The sequence below is a fragment of the Capra hircus genome, chromosome 6 (assembly GCF_001704415.2).
Source record: "Capra hircus breed San Clemente chromosome 6, ASM170441v1, whole genome shotgun sequence".
NCBI classification, from domain to species: Eukaryota; Metazoa; Chordata; class Mammalia; order Artiodactyla; family Bovidae; genus Capra; species Capra hircus.
Window position 1 is genome coordinate 66,702,301 of NC_030813.1, and position 17,366 is coordinate 66,719,666.

The following is a 17,366-nucleotide window of genomic DNA, read 5'->3' on the forward strand; positions in this document are numbered from 1 at the left end:
CCAACTTTTGTATAAGTAAGGGACTGAGGAATTGTCTTCACTGCAGGTGAATTCTTGACCACTGAGCCACCGGGAAAGCCCAAATTATCTTTCTTAAAGTAAAAGACCATCAATCCATGTGAGGAATTCTGCTACCATCCTATCAGGCACTTTTCACATTACAAACAGTTTCCAGAAGGAGTTAATGGACCTATCTAGAAGTCTGAGACCAGCTTGAATCACTGCCATTATGGAGATTCTCTTGTTGATATTCTGTGTGATCATTGCATTTTAAGGGTTTTTATAAGATGAAAAGCCAATGTTCTCATGTGGAACAAAGTGATTCAGCTGATGAAAAGGGAAAGTGAGTGTTAGTCGCTCAGTGGAGTCCAGCTCTTTGTGACCCCATGGATTGTAACCTGCCAGGCTCCTCTGTCCATGGGATTCTCCAGACAAGAATACTGGAGTGAGTTGCCATTCCCTTCTCCAGGGGCCTTCCCCACCCAGGGATCGAACCAGGGTCTCCTGCATTTGCAGGCAGATTCTTCACCATCTGAGCCACCAGGAAAGCCCATGTAAAGGGAAGGAAATGTGATTCCTCTTTTTAACAAATGCACAAATATAAAATTAAGGTGTAAGTTTACAATCGGTAATAATGATGTATATATTGTTATTTCTTAAAAATATAGAATTTCTACTCTCATCAAGGCAGTTATAGTCATAGCATGGTTTTCACCTCTCCCTGTCCCCCAAAATCATTTAATATGCACCTTCCTAATTCACCGAATGCTATGCTGAATAGTCCACAATAGAATATGGGTTCTCCAGCTTTTCACTTACTAGCTTGTCTGTCTTGGGGAAGTCACTTTATCTCTCTGTACCTCAGATTCTTATCTCTAAATAAACACTGAACTCATAGGGATAATATGAGGATTAAATGAGGTAGTAGATGTTCTCAAACTCTTGAGAACAGTGCCTAAAAGAATTGTTTTTACTAGTCCTCAGCAAATATTAAGGAAAAGAAAAAAGAGAGAAAAAAAAATCTGGTGATGATGTGACCAAAATTAGGGCTCATCTATGAGGCATAAGCCCTTATGGCTTGAGGCATTGAACTCTTTTTTCTTGGCCAAAAGTTGGAAAGCCAATCCTGGGAAATACTCATCTGCGCTTGAGTCATACTTTGTTAATAAGATAACTAATACAGAGAAGAAGTGGTTGATGAATCCTGAAAAATCAGCCGTGTCATTTTAGGGAACAGTGTTACATGTGAAATATTTGGAGGCAAACAAAATACACACACATAGTTTCACATATTACATGTTACAGTAGTGGTCTAAAAGGATGAATGTTTCTCTTTCACATCTATCTGGATAAGAGGCGTCATCAGTCATAGGAAGAATCATGATTACTGTTTTGTTTAAAAAAAAATGTTTTCTGATAAAGTCTGAGTCAGTTCACTGCTGCCATGATAATCTTTGAGTATGTTTAAGACGGGAAAGTAGAAGTCAGAGAATTGATAACTATCATATATTACGTTCCTACTTTTTGCTTTACACAGTGATAAGCACTGCAGCTATATGACTTGATGTAATCTTCCACTGAGGTAGGTATTATTGGAATCATTTCACCTGTGGAGCTTAGCGATGGTACCCAAGAATATACATCTAAAATTAACAGAGCTAAGATTTAAAGCCAGGTTAAACCTAGGCACTTGACTCCTATGCCATGTTTCCTACTGGCAGTTAGTTACAAAGTTGTTGATACTGACGTACTACTAATTACAAATAATTTTCCAGTTGGAAAAGATGAAATTTCCTTACATCCATACTATATATTTTGAATATTTTCTCCTAAAACTTCATGAGGAGATGGGCATATAAAATTGGAAAATATTTCTGAAATTAAAAGAAAATAAACATTTTAAGTTTAGCAATGGTGTATGGATTAATACTTATATTTTGGTAGCCAATGTATTTAACCAAAGATTTTATGGAATTTTTTAACAAAATGGAAGCAACCCTATGAGAAATTTTAGATACTAGAGGAACATTTGGAAAAAAACTGAAACTCACATTAATTGTGGTTATTTGCAAATATATTCATAAGTATTGATTTCTTCTTCCAATTTTACTGAGACACAATTGACATACAGCATTGTATAAGTTTATGGAGAAGGAAATGGCAGCCTACTCCAGTGTTCTTGCCACAGACAGAGGAGCCTGGTGGGCTACAGTCCATGGGGTCTCAGAAGAGTCAGGCACAGACATAGAAACTAAATGACAACTGTATAAATTTAAGGTGTGCAGCATAATGATTTGACTTACACACATCATGAAACGATTACCCCAATAAGTTTAGTGACCATCCATCATCTCATATAGGTAGAAAAATAAAAGAAAAAATTCTTTTTTCTTGCGATGAGAACTGGTAGGATTAGCTTTTAACAACTTTCATATCTATAACATGCAGCCATGCAGCCATGTTACATGTATTAATCATATTGTTCATTACATCCCTAGGACTTAGTCATCTTATAATTGAAGGTGGTACCTTTTGACCACCTTCATCACCATACAAAGATATTACATTATTACTGACTATATTCCCCGTACTGTGCATTTCATCCCTGTGATTCATTTCATAACTAGAAGTTTGTACCTCTTAAATTCCCTCAACCATTTCACTAAAGTATTAATTTTTAAAACTTAATTAAATACATTTAAATCAAATGGGACACATGCTCCTTGCATTCAGTCAAATGTTACAGAAACAAAAAGAAAGCTGGTAATGTCCCCTCTTCTACTTCCCCTCATTCTTCATCCTTTCCCTCTGAGTAAACAATTTTGTGTGTCTTAACATCATATTTTATGTTTATTTTAAGTTCCATTTATAATACATTTTATATTTAATATACATTTAAATTAAATATATAAATATATATGAACAAACTGTATTACAAAGTGTTTTACATTATCCTGCTACTGCATTTTTTAACTTAAATATAATGTAGATTTTCATCTAAGACAATTTAAATCTAAGCCAGTGATTCTCAACCTTTGCTGCAGATTAGAATCACATGGAGAGCTTTAAACAAATAAAAGAGATTGCTTGAAGTCCATCCCCAGAGATTCAGATTTAATTGGCTTGGGTGGGGCCTTGGCATCAAGCTCCTCAGTTGACTCTGATGTGTAACTAGTTAGAACCCGATTTAAGCAATCCAAACTGGCTGCAAATACCAGCTCCCTGCCTGAATTGTCCTGGTATGCATCCTCTCAAGAAAGCCCTCCACTGAGATTATTTCAGCATCAGTGCTGAGGGGAAATTACGGAAAGCTCTCCCCAGGAAGTTTGGCTATCAGAAAAATTGCTTCATCTTTTATATCATTTAGAGAGAGTCTAATGACTGTAAAAAGGGTTACCAGGGCCAGGAATTTCAGAGGCCACGAGATTGACGCTCTGGTCTACTAGGCTAGGCTTATCCCAGAACTGAACAAAACTTGCCTGCAAGAAAGAGTTTCCTGAATTGGCCATCGCAGGAAGCCACACCCAGAACTTGTTTCTCCTTGTCTGGGAGAGGCACCTACTCTGTAGGTGCAGGAACTTGTTCGGCCTCTCCAGCTTGACCTTGCAAGTCTAGCTCCATGGTTCTGTCCTGATGGGCTCTTCACTATTAGGGAAACGTTCGTACTATCATTTAGTTTTCTTCACTCTTTCCACGTATTTAAACATTTGAGAAAATGGAAGATAAATATACAACAAAGTTGTGGAGAGATTTGCCCCTCTTTATCTTTGTGGGATAAAACAAGTGGCAGCCAGTGATTCTTATTATTTGGTCTGAATTATTGTTCTGCCTTCTCTGCATCCCCTTTCCCTTTCTCAAGGCACTTTGCAGGTGAGAAGTGTTGAGAGAGCTGATGGGTTGTTGGAATTTACTTGGAAGTAAAATATATTTTTAAAGCTGTGAGTTTTAAGCTAGCAGACCATGGCAGCACAGAGCCACATCATTCTGGGTAAAGAAGGGGATAGAAGGTCAAGGAGTGAAGAAAAAAGACCAAATAATTTTTCTTTTTTTTCTCAATATCTTTCTAGTTAACATCAATATTAAGTATTTAGATTTGACCCTTTTACCCTCCTAAAATAATTCCCAAGAGTTTCAAGTTTAGGTAAATGAATGAACTGTTAAAACAGAATTTCAGCGATACAAAAATAAACCGAACACCTGAGCAGGCAGGTTCTGGGTTACTGGGAGACATCTGCATCAAGCAGACAGGAAGCTCCCGCCAACAGCTGGAGCTGGGAAACCCCTGGGCGGCCATGCCCGCCCCTTGCACTGACGTCACGAGAGGCGGGGCGGCGAGCGATTGGCCTTCCGCGGAAGTTCGGGCCACTCTGCATCCCAGCGGAAAGCGGAGGCGGAGCCGCGGGGCGGGCCGCCGGGAGCAGAAGGTTGCCAGCTCGGCCCCGGCTGGGCTCGGGTTTTGGCAGCTGACTTTGAGAGCCGTCTGAGAGGTGTTTTGTTGGGTTTTTTCCTTCAAAGTCAAATGGCTGGCGTAGAAGCATAACCCGCCTCCTCTCTTCGGATCTGTGCTTGGTTCTTCTCTTGCATCTTGGGACTTGTGACCATCATGCTGTGATGTGTGCCCAGAGAGAAACTGGTAAGGGTGAACCAGCGAGCCTCTTTGACGGTTTCCCTGCCTGCCTTTTCACTACTCTTTTCCTCTGTTTCTTTACTCTCTCTGTCCTCTGCCTCCCGCAATAGTGGTGTTCAAATCGGATGAAGTACCTCAAAACTGGACTTTGTAGCTTTGTTAAACTTTAAAAAGAAGAATCTTACACCATTTTCAGTCACTTGATTACAGGAGAGGGATGACTGTCTTTTCTGAATGCTGGGTTTTATGAAAAGATAAGTTATGCACACACACCCTTTGTCATCTCATTGTGAAATCGAACAGTTTAAAGCAATTTTGGCTCTGTTTCAAATATAATGAATAGAATAGGGATTGAGATTTTTACCCAGTAGATAAACCACGGATTGATTCCTTAGAAGAAAAAGGTGTTTGTGTTGGAGCTTGCCCAGAAATAGTTTTTACAGGAGCCCTACCAAAAAGCCCTCAATTTTCCATGCAAACACTAATTTTGCAGAGCTTCATTGTTGTTTGGGGGCACCCTTTACTTTACATTGTAAAACCTGTGATTATACAGCAGAGAGACATCCTGGTTGGTTAGTGAAACCCTCCATTCTGGAAGGTCAGGCTCCCTGGGCCTTCAGAAATCATGTATTTAAACTATTCATAATCATAAGGGCACGTCTCCTTGGGTATTTGAGTGTTATCTAAATAAAACCAAAGATTCTTTTGCTTCTTTTCACATAAGTTCTTTTCAAGGAGAAAAACAATTCCGTAGTCTGAGGGCAAGTCTCTGACTCTAATCAACCTTGAAAGAGGACCCACAAGGATAGGGCACTCCTTATCCACCAATGTTACTATATCCGAAAAGTAACTCCAGAGCAGATAAATATTTTGAAATTCGGCTAGGTCACCGTTTCTGGGAAGAGTACCATCAGAAAGAGAGATTTGGTGGCTTGTTTAGAGCCAATGTGTAGCACATGATCATTGTAACGGTAAATTCATTCAGTGCCCAGGTGTAAGCACTCATTCCAGTTTACCCCACAAGGTAATCTCTCTCCTTCTGAACTCTGCTGTCCATGATACAGATACCTATTACCTACATTGTGATAATTTTATCACAAGGAGATCATGCTATATAATTTGAAAAACAACTCTCCAACATTCAAAAACTTTTAGACAGTTTTAAAAAGTAACACTGTAACTGCTAAATATTTGTTAAGTTGTATAAAAAAGATGGAGAATCTGAGCAGTCTAAAATAGGATGTCAGTACTGTTTGACCTTTGCCTAATAACTGAATATTTGTTCAATACGATTGCTTAGTGACTAAATAGAATTTGAATGGGCTATCATTTATTTTGATGTTAGTAGATGGAGGAAACGTTTAGAATTTGATTATAATTTGTAATAGGACAGAGATGATACATCTGTTAGACCAATGGACTTAGAATTAACTTGAAAAGAGGTAAAAAATGTCCACATATTCAAGCCGTCTCTACAGACCTTGTTGTCTGATCTAGTTGAAAGTAGTCTTTTTAATGAGGCAAAACCAAAGAAAATGCTACAAACAAGATCACTTGAGGATCCTCAAAACTCAAAGCATTAGCAGCTGTGCAGGTTTCCTTTTCAGCTGAAATAGGTTTGTTGTGAGTATATTCTCTTAAAACATCATTCCCTTCCTCCCTGCTGTGAAAGAATTTCAATCTGAAATTGATAGAATAAATGATTTCCCTCATGTGCCTTTAGGAAAGCGAAGCTTAAAGACTGGGAGACCAATTTCCCATAAATGCCTGATTTACAGAGGGCTTCCCTGGTGGCTCAGACGGTAAAGAACCTGCCTGCAATGTGGGAGACCTTGGTTTGATCCCTAGGTTGGGAAGATCCCCTGGAGGAGGGCATGGCAGTCCACTCCAGTATTCTTGCCTGGAGAATTCGCATGCACAGAGGAGCCCGGCGGGGTACAGTCCATGGGGTTCCAAAGAGTCGCACACGACTAAGCTACTAAACAACATTCCAAATCCTCAATGAACTCACTTCTGGCTTGCTATATAGTTCAGGTGTCCCAAATTGTAATTCCTCTGTTATTCTCAAATAAACTCGTTTCTTTGAGCATGCCTCTCAATTTACATCTTTACTAAGATGGAGGACATTTCTACTGTAGATGGATTTATTTCATTGTAGAAACCATCTTAGTCATAGAAACAGTACTTTTCACAAAGCTAGTATCACAGAGGAAAAGTAATGGTGGTACCAGTTTTGTAAAAGAGTGTGTCCCTGTGGACTACAGCCCATCAGGTTCCTCTGACCATGGGATTTCCTCCCTTAATTTATTTCGCTGAAGTCTACTTACTCCATTTAAGGCCATTCTGAAAGAGGAAGATGGGAACAACTACAGTTATATTAAAAAACAAACTTACAAAATTTTAACTCTTTAGGTAGGATAAATAATTTTATAAATCTTATTATTTTGGTTATAAGGAAGGTGGAAATTAGCTTTACATTATCCAAAAATGTGAAGTCTTTCTTCAGTTTAGTGAGTGAAGTCGCTCAGTAGTGTCCAACTCTTTGCAATCCTACGACCATAGCCCACCAGGTTCCTCAGTCTGTGGAGTTTTCCAGGCAAGAATACTGGAGTAGGTTGCCATTTCCTTCTCCAGGGGATCTTCCCCACCCAGGGATTGAACCCAGGTCTCCCGTATTGAGGACAGATACTTTACTGTCTGAACCACCAAGGAAGCATTCTTCAGTTTATAGTACTCGTAATTACTTAGCACTATGTTTAAAAATTCTCATTCCTCTTGCAGACTATAATAATACATAGAAAGTTCTACTAAAAATCTTAACTGTCCTTTCTTCTTTGCTAGAGAATACCTCTCTTCCATTCTCAGATAGTTTAATGACATATTCTACTAATCTTTGATGTCCTTCAGCCAACAAATTAACCTTGCCATGTTAGAAAAATGCCTTTCTTTTAAAAAATTTTTATTGAAGAATAGTTGACTTACAATATCATTAGTTTCAAGTGTGCAATATGATGTTTCAATATTTTATATATTATGCATGAAGTTATTACAATATTATTGATTGTTTTCTCTGTGCTATGCATTATATCCCTGTGACTTATTTATTTTATAAGGTAGTTGGCACCTCTTAATCCTCTTCACCTCTTTGATCCATTCCCCCCTCCCTTTCTGCAACCACTAATTTGTTCTCTATATTTGAGTCTGTCTCTGCTTTGTTATATTTGTTTGTTGCTTTATTAAATTTCATATATAACTAAAAACATACAGTATTCATCTTTTTTCTGACTTATTTTACTAAGAAAAATAACCTCTAGGTCCATCCTTGTTGTCACAAATGGCAAGATTGCATTATTTTTTTTATGGCTGAGTAATCTTCCGTTGTGCATATATACCACATCTTTTGTATTCGTTTGTGTATTGAGGAACACTTAGGTTACTTTCATATTTTGGCTATTGTAAATAATGCTTCAGTGAACATTGGGGTGCATGTATCTTTAGTGTTTTAATTTGGGGGGATAAATACCTAGAAGTGGAATTGCTAAGCATGTGGTGGTGCTTGTCATTCAGTCACGTCTGACTCTTTGTGACCCGCGGACTGCAGCGTGCCAACCTTCCCTGTCCTTCACTATCTCCCAGAGTTTGCTCAAACTCATGTCGATTGAGTTGGTGATGTCATCCAACCATCTCATCCTCTGTCACCTCCTTCTCCTCCTGCCCTCAATCTTTCCTGGCATCAGAGTCTTTTCCAATAGAGTCAGCTCTTCGCAGCACCAAAGTGTGGAACTTCATCATCAGTCCTTCCAATGAATATTCAGGACCGATTTCCTTTGACTGACTGGGTTGATCTCCTTGCTGTCTAAGGGACTGTCAAGAGTCTTCTCCAATACCACAGTTCAAAAGCATGATTCGTTGGTGCTCATGCTTCTTTATGGTCCAAGTCTCTCATCCATACATGACTACTGGAAAAATCAGAGCTTTGACTAGATGGACCTTTGTTGGCAAAGCTTTGTCTCTGCTTTTTAGTTCTGTTTTTGAGAGGACTCTATTGTTTTCCAGAGTGGCAATGCCAATTTACATTTCAATTAACAGTGCACAAGCATTCCCTTTTCTATACATTCTCACCAATACTTGATGTTTCTTTTCGATGATAGCCATTTTGATAGGTGTGAGGTAATAGCTCATTGTGGTTTTGATTTGCATTTCTCTTCTGAATAGTGATGCTGAGCATCTTTTCAAATGCTTGGTCATCCATATGTTTTCTTTGAAAAATACCTATTTAGATGCTGTGCATTTTTTAGTCAGACTGGCTTTACTTTTTGATACTGAGTTGTATGAGTTTTTAAAAAATATATATTTTGGATATTAACCCCTTATCAGACATATCATTTACAAATACCTTCTCCCATTCAGTAAGTTGTATTTTCATTTTGTTGATGGTTTCCTTTTTTGTGAAATAGCTTTTTCATTTGATGTGGTCCCACTTATTTTTGCTTTTTGTTGCCCTTTCCTAAGGAGACATATCCATAAAAAATATTTCTAGGACTGATATAAAAGTATACTGCCTTTGTTTTTCTCTAGGAGTTTTTTGTATCAGGTCTTAGTAGAAGCCTTTCACTTTTCAAGTTTATTTTTGGTTTATTTTTCATCCTTTTACATGTGATTGTCCAGTTTTCCTAACACAATTTATTGAAGAGGCTGTCTTTTCCTCATTGTATATTTATACCTACTTTGTCATACATGTTAAGTCGCTTTAGTTGTGTCCGACTCTTTGCAACCATCGTAGCCCACTAGTTCCCTCTGTTCATGGGATTCTCCAGGTGAGAATACTGGAGTGGGTTGCCATTTCCTTGTCTAGGGGATCTTCCTGACCCAGGGATCAGACCCAAGTTTCTTACATCTCCTGCATTGTCCAGCAGGTTCTTAACCACTAATGCCACCTGGGAAGCCCCCTTTGTCGTGGAGTAATCAATTGATCAGATGTGGGTGGGTTTCTTTCTGGGTTCTTTATTCTGTTCCATTAATCTATGTGTCTGTTTTTGTGTGAATATCATACTGTTTTTATTACTGTAGCTTTGTAGTATAGTCTGAAGTTAAGGAGCATGATGCCTCTAGTTTTGTTCTTTTTCTCAGGATTGCTTTGGCTAGTCAGGGTTTTTTGTAGTTCATACATGTTTTAGGATTACTTATTCTAGTTCTGTGAAAAAATGCTGTGGATGAATTGATAGATACTGCATTGAATATGTAGATTGTTTTGGATAGTACGTTCATTTTAACAATATTCTTGTGATCCATGAACACAATATATCATTCCATTTATTGGGGGTCAACTTCAGTTTCTTTTATAAAGGTCTTATATTTTTCAGAGTACAGGTCTTTCATTTTCTTTGGATTTATTCCTGGCTATTTTATTCTTTTTGATGCAATTGTAAATGAGATTGGTAGCTCATTTTTATTGTATAAAAATGCAACAGATTTCTGTATATTAATTTTGTATCCTACAGTTTTACTAAATTTATTCTAGTTTTTTTTTTTTTTGGTGGAATTGTTAGAATTTTCTGTATATAATATTATGTCATCTTCTACTAGTGATAGTTTTAATACTTCTCTCCCAGTTGTATGTCTTATTTTTCTTTTCTGATTGTGTAACTTGGGACTGCCAGTACTATGTTGAATAAAAACGGGAGCATGGTCATACTTGTCTTATTCCTGACTGTAGAGGGAAAAGGCATAGCTTTTCACTATTGAATAGGATTAGCTGTTGGTTTGTCATAAATGGGCTTTACGATGTTGAGGTATGTTCCCCCATACTCACTTTGTTGAGATTTTTTATCATAAATATATATTTTTAATAATATCCTATTCCTTTGAATATAATTTTTTCATCTTAGTAGGTAAAGACTTATTACTAGATATCCTTCTTAATTTCCCATCATTCCTTAATTTGTACTTGAAACGCAAACCATATTGAGCTACACAGTGTTACGTAACACTGGGTTACAGGGTTTTCTAGCTGCCTTACCTTTATTCATATTTTCTTTTCTAAAATTTACAGATCTCATATCTGATTCTCAACATTTCCCAAGACTCAGTTAAAGTTCTGTCTCTTGGGCAGCCTACCCTACTTTTCTGTCTTCCAGTCTCATGTCGTGTATTCTCCTAAGATGTTCTAGTTCCATAAAGGTATGTACTGCATGATTAGTGTGACTTATTTATTTTATTTTTGTCGAATTGAGTATTTTGACTGGTTCTGGGCATGTTTATTCATTCTCAAAGTACCAGCACTGTGCCTATAAGACAAGGTAAAGGAAATGAACACTCAAAGGTAAGCTCCTAGAAGACAGAGATTTTTGTCTGTTTTGTTCTCTGATTAATCTCTGTTACCTGTTATAATGCTGGCATAATAGTGGAAGCTCAGCAAACATTAGTTGGAAGAATGAAGTTGAGCACTTTCAGTGTGCTGGACAAGTACTGGTACATTGATTTCATAAACCTCCTTGTAAAACAGTGTGAGGCTGAGTAGTATTCCATGGTATATAGTACACATAAAAAGGATCACATGTGATCAGTGCTCATGAGGTGGATGGATCTAGAGCCTATTATGCAGAGTGAAGTAAGTCAGAAAGAGACAAGCAAATGTATATTAACACGTATCAGTGGAATCTAGAAGAATGGATGGTACCGATGAACCTGTTTGCAGGGCAGCAATGGAGATGCAGACATGGAAAACAGACTTGTGGACGCAATAGGGGAAGAGGAGAGAGGGTCACTGAAACTCGTACTTTACCATATGCAAAATAGACAGCCAGTGGGAATTTGCTGTATGATGTTGGGAACTCAAACCTGGTGCTCTGTGATAACCTAGAGGGGTGGGTTGGGGTGGGAGGAGCAGGGGAGGCTCAAGAGAGTGGGGACATATGTATACCTATGGCTGATTCATGTTGATGTTTAGCGGAAACTAACACAATCGTGTAAACCAGTTGTCCTCCAGTTAAAAAGCAAAAAATTGTCATTTAAATGGAAAAAAAAAAAAGTATGAGGTCTATGATTTTATTTCCATTTTACAAATGAGGGAACTGAGACTCAGGCTAAGAGCTTGTGATACTGACCGAGAATCTGAGTGTCAGTACCATTGGAACTCTTTAGAGCCTGTGTTCTTTCTACTAACTGCAGATGAATCTGCTGTTTTGAAAACAGCTGATTATAATATCACTTTTAATTCAAATGGATGTGTTTTGGAGGGTGGAGGGCATCTAGTAATTATTGGAATTGACCACTTATCATGAATCCAATTTCTAATTCCAGTGAACACCATCCATTTCTTTTTAATACCATTTGTAGTTTTCATCTATCTCTTATTGCTGTGTATATACTGTACTTAATAACACTTAACTTGCAAGCTTTGGGGACAGTTTAAATACAGTCATCCCTCCCTGCCCTTAGCCCTTAGTGGCTCAGACTGTAAAGAATCTGCCTGCAATCCAGGAGACCCAGGTTTGATCTCTGGGTCGGGAAGATCCTCTGGAGAATGGAATGGCAACCCAATTCGTACCTGGAGAATTCCATGGTCGGAGGAGCCTGATGGTCTACAGTCCCTGGGATCGCAAAGAGTCAGACACAATTGAGTGACTAACACTTACTTACATATCCCTGCCTATCTGTGCGAGGTTGGTTCCAGAACCCACTGTGGATATCAAAATCCACAGATGTTTAGAATGCAGAGTTGACCCTTCATATCATCAGTTCCATAATTCAGCAAGCCATGGTTGGTGTACTACTGTATTTATTGAAAGCAATCAGCATATAAGTGAACGTATGCAGTTCAGACTCATGTTGTTCAAGGGTCAAGTGTGTGTATGTTGAGACAGTTTAAGTAATTGACATATGTAATCTGTGTGTTACTTTGTCATGTGCTGAAGTTATTTTTATCCATTGTGAAATTATCTGTGAAATATTTATATCATATTTTAAGTGACCAAAATACTTCCAGAATTGAATCATAAAAAAAGGTTTTAGAAATGAATTAAACCTCTTGTTCATTATACTGGAGTATTTTTTTAATAATTCAACTAAAATAATACCTGTCTTCATCATTTATCCAGTAATGCCACAAGCTTAAAACTTATAGTCTTTCATGTGTTTATTTGGTTTATAATTTAATAGCTCAGGTTAATGATCTGCAAGAGGCCTTTGGAAAACATTTGTGATCTGTTTAGTTTTATGAGTATATACATTCTTTCAATGCCTAAATTCTTTCCATTTTAGCTGCAAATAACTCCACTTCCCAGTTTATGCTTTTTTCCTCTTATTATTCCATATTCTTTTAAGCGTTTTATTTTCTTTTGCTTTTTACAAATTTCCATGGTGACTAATCCAGAAAATAATTGCCCTACTTTTTATGTATAAAAACGTAGTTTCACTAATTATTTAAATAATGTATGCATCATTGGGGAGTAAATGAATAGTTGCATAAAAATGATACTTAATAGTAATGAATCCATGGAGAATATATACTTTAAATTAAAAATCAGTCTCTCTAAAACAGTCACAGATATAGAAAACAAACAAACTTATGGTTACCAAAGGGAGGGAGTAGGGGGAGGGATAAATTCCATAAATTATGGAATTAGCAGATACACACCACTCCATATAAAATAGATATGGATTTACTGTGTAGGACAGAGAGTGGTATTCAGTATCTTGTAATAACCTATAATAGGAAAGGATTTTTAAAAAGGAACTATATGTATGACTAAGTCACTTTACTATACATCTGAAACTAACACAATATTGTAAATCAACTATAGTCAATAAAAAAAAAATTTTTTTAAAGGTACAAAAAATCTCTTCAGGGCAAATTTGAGTTGCCTAGGCTCATGGTTTTAAGTCTGGTCCCCAGTGTGAGAGCATCAACATCATTCGAATTTATTAGAACTGCCAGTTCATAGGCCCCACTGCAGACTGACTGAATCAAATTGGGGCAAGAGTGTGTGTGTACCAGGTGGAATCTGTGCTTTCGCAAACTTTGCAGTGACTCAGATCTCTGGCAGTTTGAGGACACAGGCTTAGGCTTAAGAATCTTAAGATTTCTTTATTTTGTTATTTTACTTAATTTTAAAATTTGATGTACAGTTGATTTACAACATTAGTTTTGTATATGCAACATAGTGATTCAATATTTTTATCGATTACACTCCATTTAAAGTTGTTATTAAATGTTGGCTGTATTCCCTGTGCTGTACAGTCTCTGCCCTTGTAGCTTTTTTATACATAGTAGTTTCTGCCTCTTAATCCCCTATCCCCATCTTGCCCTTTTTCCTTCCGTCTCCCTACTGGTAACAACTAATTTGTTCTCTGTATCTGTGAGTCTTTTCCTGTTTCGTTATATTTGTTCTTTTTCATCTTTTGGATTCCGTGTATCAGTGATAACATACAGGATTTTCTCTGCCTGACCTAATAGCATAATAACCTGTAGGTCCACTCATGTTGTGGCAAATGACAGAATCTCACTATTTTTTTAATGGCTAATAGTCCATTGTGAGTGTGTGTATGCGTGTGTGTACCACATCTTTATCAGTCTATCTGTTGATGGACACTTCAGTTGGTTCTATATTTCAGCTATTATAAATTCTGCAATGAACATAGGTCTTTTTGAATTAGGATTTTCATTTTCTTCAAATACATAGTCAGGAGTGGAATGGGTGGATCATATGCTAGTTTTTGGAGGAACCTCGACACTGTTTTCCACTGGGCTGCTGCACAAGTTTATATTCCCACCGGGAGTGTACCAGGATCCCCTTTTCTCCACATCCTCATCAACATTTGTTATTTGTAGACATTTTGGCCATAGCCGTTCTGACAGGCGTAAGGTGATACCTCATTTTAATTTATATTTCTCTGATTAGTGATGTTGAGTGTCTTTTCATGTGCCTGTTGACCATCTTTGTCTTCTTTGGATTTCAAAAATCAGGTGGAATTGACCAAGTAGAATCACACCAAAGCACCCCACTCCAACATTCAGCAATACTTTTTTTCCACACTTTTTTGATCGCTTGGCTCTTATCCTCTTAAAAATCAAATTCTTTTTTGATGAGTACTCATTCCCTGGACGCATAGTGTACCACAGTGAACCTAACTGGACATTAATTTATTTTAAAAAATGCTCATTGAGTACTTGCTATGTGCTGGGCATTGTCCAGTTAGTTACTGGTTAAAGCAGTATACCAGATGGTCTCATAGAGGAAACAGACATGAAAATAATAATTATAGCTCATTCCTCTATCTTTTGAATAATCTTTTAAAGCTTATCTTGATGATCACAATACAGTGTGTTTATTATGTTTTACACACACAAAAATACACACTTCATCACATAGAGCTGAAGGTTGCAGTCTTTGTATGAATGAATAAAGATAACACACTAGGAAATCTGTATTCTGCCAGTTTAAAAAGATAGTAGTTTTCAAAATGAGCACTTACCTGGGGTTTAGCTCCACTTACTTATCTATTGGTTAGTGTTTTAATGCTCTCAGTATTTGCTGTTCTGAAGCCTGGCCATAAACATGTCAAAGTTTGTCCCAAGGGAATTGATCTCTGAAGTATTTCAGGCAATGAGGGAATCGCATGAACTTCTTGTAGGATCCCTCTCCTGGACTGTGTGGTCTTTGAAGACAAGAACCACAGAGTTTACACATAACTTTTCATCATTTTGGTTGTAATGCCTGGACAGTACTTTGCTGACATATGGTAGCCTTTTGGTAGCTATTTATTAAACAAATGTAAGGAAAAGCAATCTCTGAACAGTGAGAATAGGTTTCACTAAAATAAGTCTTCTGTTTCTATACTTCTGCTTCCTGAAGACCACTGAGGTGGTTAATTCAGTTTATTTGTTCTAAAGTAGTTGGAAATATGAGTTCAAATTTCATAAAGGCAGATATTTGGGCAGCCAAGGGAAACACAAACCTATGAAAATAGTCATGAACATTCAAAACAAGGTCTTCAACTGCTGGTTGAAAACCTATAGATATGCCTCTGAAGACCCTGAAGGCATCACTGTATGGGGTACTTTACAATAATTGGTGCTTTGAGCATTTTGGTGATGAATTCTCAGAAAGAAAAACTTACTCAAAATATTGTATAAAATGTAGGAAAATTGAGAACACACAATGATTTCTATCATGAAAAAGTTATTTTGATATTTAAGGGATAAACTTCAAACCTCTTGAAAAAAATAGGGTACTCAGAGGAACTTCCTTCCTGAGAGTTTTAGAACAATGAAATTCAAATTCCTCTGCTATTTTTAAAACTAGGTTCTATTTGTTTTATTTCCCCTTTTATGTCTTTTTTGTTGCAGAGTCTTATTAGCAGCCATTTTAGGGTTACCTGCTAAAGATCTTCAAAGTATAATAATTTTAGCCTATATAATAAAAGCTATAATACCATGAGATAACTAAGCTTATATTACTTCTAGAGTTGGTATGTGTAAGATTGTTAGAGGTATTCTGGTTGTTACTGCATATAAGAGAGGTGTTATTTTAGTCATTTGTTCATAAGTCTATTCCACAAATATGTGTTGGAAGTCTGCTCTGGGTTTGATACTGTTCTAAGCGCAGGTTACATCAGTGGACAAAGGAGATAAAAATTTCTACTCTGGAAGGGGAGACAAGAACTAAAATACAAAAAAAAATTATAGATTGTTAGAAAATGACTTAAGTTTATGAAAAATAAGAAAGGGAAAAAGTATAAATTGCTGAGACAAGGCTGTGTAAGGAGTGGAATGAAGGAGGGGTGGAGGAATAGATTGGAGAGAACATTGGGAGGTAGGTGTGCGTGGCCTTCGTGGCTTTTATTATAATTAACATGGTAGCCTTTCAGTTCAGTCGCTCAGTCGTGTCTGACTCTCCTGTGAACCACAGCACGCCAGGCTTCCCTGTCCATCACCAACTCCCGGAGCCTACCCAAACTCATGTCCATTGAGTAGGTGATGCCATCCAACCATCTCGTCCTCTGTTGTCCCCTTCTCCTCCTGTCCTCAGTCTTTCCCAGCTTCAGGGTCTTTTCCAATGAGTCAGCTCTTCACATCAGGTGGCCAAAGTATTGGAACTTCAGCTTCAGCATCTGTCCTTCAAATGAACATTCAGGACTGATTTCCTCCAGGATTGACTGGTTTGTCTCCTTGCAGTCCAAGGGACTCTCATGGGTCTTCTCCAACACCACAGTTCAAAAGCATCAATTCTTTGTCACTCAGCTTTCTTTATAGTCCAACTCTCACATCCATACATGACTACTGGAAAAACCATAGCTTTGACTAGACGGACCTTTGTTGGCAGAGTAATATCTCTGCTTTTTAATATGCTGTCTAGATTGGTCATAACTTTTCTTCCAAGGAATAAGCGTCCCCTTTAGAGAATTTTGCCTTGGAGACGAACAGAGATAATTCTTCCGTTTTTGAGATTGCATCCAAGTACTGCATTTCAGACTCTTTTGTTGACCATGATGGCTACTCCATTTCTCCTGAGGGATTCCTGCCCGCAGTAGTAGATATAATGGTCATCTGAGTTAAATTCACCCATTCCAGTCCATTTTAGTTCGCTGATTCCTAGAATGTCGATGTTCACCCTTGCCATCTCTTGTTTGACCACTTCCAATTTGCCTTGATTCATGGACCTGACATTCCATGCATATTCCTATGCAATATTGCTCTTTACAGCATCGGACCTTGCTGCTATCACCAGTCACATCC

The 17,366-nt window shown here is 37.6% G+C and overlaps 1 protein-coding gene across 3 annotated transcripts in view; it reads left to right on the forward strand.

Moving 5' to 3' along the window:
- Positions 4,407-17,366, forward strand: part of ATP10D (ATPase phospholipid transporting 10D (putative)) — a 127,154-nt gene continuing 114,194 nt past the window's right edge. For 2 of the 3 annotated variants that reach the window (XM_018049418.1, XM_018049420.1), the window contains exon 1: positions 4,407-4,633. The gene's annotated coding sequence lies outside the window, so the exon portion shown is untranslated. Of the gene's footprint in view, positions 4,634-10,679; positions 10,808-17,366 lie in introns of all 3 variants that reach the window. The other variant, XM_018049419.1, reaches the window with a different exon arrangement.